Source organism: Canis lupus, chromosome 30 (genome assembly GCF_003254725.2).
Source record: "Canis lupus dingo isolate Sandy chromosome 30, ASM325472v2, whole genome shotgun sequence".
NCBI lineage: Eukaryota > Metazoa > Chordata > Mammalia > Carnivora > Canidae > Canis > Canis lupus.
In genome coordinates, this window is record NC_064272.1 from 8,762,639 (window position 1) to 8,765,907 (window position 3,269).

A 3,269-nucleotide genomic window follows, 5' to 3' on the forward strand; every position below is an offset into this window, starting at 1 on the left:
GGCTTTGTCTCTTAACTGTTTACTTTTTTCCAGATCACGAAAATGAAGCATCTCTGCATAGAGAAAAATCTGGAAAGACATATGCCAAAATGTTAACAGCTGTTAACTTTACATGATGTGAGTTAAGAGGACTTGTTTTTCCTTCGTGCCTTCCAAGTGTTCTGCATTGAGCACAAAATGCTTTTGTAATTAGAGCAGACCCCAAAGAATGTTATCACATTAAAGATAATACATAGCCATTGTACAATTAGGAAAATATAGGGAATCATTTTTTAAAAGTACCAAGTACCTATATTCCTACCACCGACAGATAAGTGCTCTTGACCTTTTGAAAATGTAAATGTTTTTAAAAAGTTCTTTGGAATAAGGACAAAGACTGCTTTGGCTGTCTTTTACCCCTCTATCACATTTTCCTTCTATCATTGGGTGTGAAGACTTTGTTCTCACCTTTACACCATTGCTGGGAGCCAACATGGAGCTCTGGGAAGAAATGGCAAAGAGAATGGTGGGCCTCTTAAGCATTAGAAATAAGAGCTTGGGGCGCCAGTTAAGCGTCTGGTCTGCCTTCTGTCAGGTCTTGATCCCAGCATCCTTGGAATTAAGCCCTGCCTTGGGCTCCCTCCACAGTAGGGAGTCTGCCTCTCCCCCTACCTCTTCCTCTTTCTCTCTTTCTCAAATAAATAAAATCTGGAAGGAAGGAAGGAAGAAAAGAAACGAAACCTGAAGTTTGCTTCCAAGTATTTCCACCTGAAAATTTTAGTTTAGAAGCTTTGAGAGCAAGTTCATGGGAACATCTAGCAGGAGTCATGAGAACCTGGCTCCTCTCTGTGGAGGGGTGTGGGAACACAGGGAGGGACATAGGTATTGCCCTGCTGGCTGAGGGCAATGGAATGGGGCGGGTGTTTCTGAAAGCAAATATCCTGAAAAACCTGTTGCTGGTATTTCAGATTCTGGTTCCCACGTGGATCGTAAGACCAGAGTTCACTTCCTGGGAAGTGGCTTTCAGAATGTTTCCTGCTATGATTAGCTTTAACTGCAGGTAATGATTATCTGCAAGGTAGTGTCTGGGAATTACTGATTGAGAAGAGATTTACTCTCAAATAATTGTCTACCATTAATGGGCTCCTATTATGTGTCACGCACTGTGCCAAGCACGTCATATATATTATCTCACGTAATACAGAGAGTACTCCTATAAGATGGAAATATAATTATCATCCTCTGGTAGGACAGAAATGAAGGGTAGGTAACTTGTCCAAGGTTATGTAGCTAATGAATGGTCAATTCAGACTTGAAACCCACTAAGCCAGAGAGTAGAGCCTGTACTCTTTCTCCCCCCACCATTCCAGAGAGCATCCTGAAGCAGCTGTCATGGTCGTGTTATCTTTTGGGTGAAGGCAGTTAGTGTAGGCACCTTTTAAAATGTACAGGAGGCTCCTGGGTGGCTCTATTGGTTAAGTGTCTGACTCCTGATCTCAGCTCATGTCTTGATCTCGGGGTCGTGGGTTCAAGCCCTGCATTCGGCTCTACATTAGGCACGGAGCCTGCTTCAAAAAAAAAAAAAAAAATAAGTACAGGAATTCTGTTATGAGTGTGTGTGTGTGTGTCTGTGACAAAGTAGTTAGGTGGGAGTTACCTACCAGTAATTAAATCTACGTAAATAATTTTCTCAGCTCAGTCTCTCCCCCAAGCATCCTGGCTCCTCCATGGTCAAGGATTTAAGGTAGGTGATAATAGTGGAGTTTTTGAAAACCTTTTTTTTGAAGTATAGGACACACCCAAAAACGGCAATTGGAAGTGCACAGTCCTTAAAAACTTTCACAAACAGATCCAAATAACCAGGAACCAGATCAAGAGACAGTATTACCAGCACTCTAGAAGCAACCCTTTAGGCCCTGCCCCAGCCTCTGCCTTGTCTCTCCTGCCCAAAGATAATCTCTATCCTTACTTATAGCATCATGGATGAAAGTAGCTCTTTTTAAAGTTCACATAGAATCATATAGGCTGGATAATGATATGTCTGCTTTCTTGCATCCTGCAATATATTTTTCAGAATCATCTAACCATAGCAATTTTGAGAAGTGGCAGTCAAAAAAGAGAGACAAGAGTAGAACAGTGTTTCTCTGTTTTATGTTTTTGCTTTTTATTATGTGCCTAGGTCAGTGCCTCTCCTACCTGCAAGATCCTCCAGACAAATCACCTGAGAATCTTGTTAAAACGTAGACTCTGATTACATAGGCCTGGGGTGGGGCCTGAGATTCTGCATTCTAACAGGTTCTTAGGTGCTGCTGCTGCACTGGTCCACACTTTGGGATGCAAGATCTGTGCTCCATCAGTAATTTGAAAGGGTGCAGCAAGTATTTGAAAAATCATTCAATGCCTCTAATATATGATCATTCTAACAAAATAACTCTAATGGAAAAGATTGGAGCATTATTTCATGTCTACATCTTATAATATTTAATTACTTTTTCTTCATGTGTTTCTGATTGATGTTTTTCTACTCAAAAAATTAATTTATTGGGGTGCCTGTGTGGCTCAGTTGGTTAAGCATCCGACTCTTGATCTCAACTGAGGTCTTGATCTCAGGGTCTTGAGTTCAAGGTTTGCGCTGGGCTCCGTGCTGGGTATGGAGCCTACTTTAAAATATAAAATAATTTATCTTTCAAAAAGATGTCAAATACCCATGGTAAAAAATTTAAAAAGTTTAGAAAGGTAGATGGTGAGGAGTGAGGAGGAAGGTAGACTGAAAATAAGTTACCTTGTCGCTGGCCCCTCAGTTTCTCTTTTCTAGAAGCAACCACTGGTACTGATTATGAAATTTTCAATAACCTATACAGTTATTTTTCTTTTGCACACGTGGTAGGTTATTGTACAACTGTTCTGTGCCTTTGCTCTTTTTATTAACACTGTGTGGGGCACCTCGCTAGCCCAGTCGGTGTGGCGTGCAGCTGTTGACCTCAGGGTTGGGTGTTACAGCCCCACGTTAGGTGTAGAGGTTAAAAATTACAAATCTTAAAAAAATAAAAAAAAAAGCAGTAAGTAAATAGCTAATGGTTATATTCTGGATATTCTAGGTGCTTTTGGTATTTCATTTTTTTTTTAAGATTTCATTTATTTATTTATTCATGAGAGACACAGAGGGAGAGAGACGGGCAGAGACAGGCAGAGGGAGAAGCAGGCTCCATGCAGGGAGACCGATGTGGGACTCAATCCCGGGTCTCCAGGATCACATCCCAGACTGAAGGCAGCGCTAAACCACTGAGCCA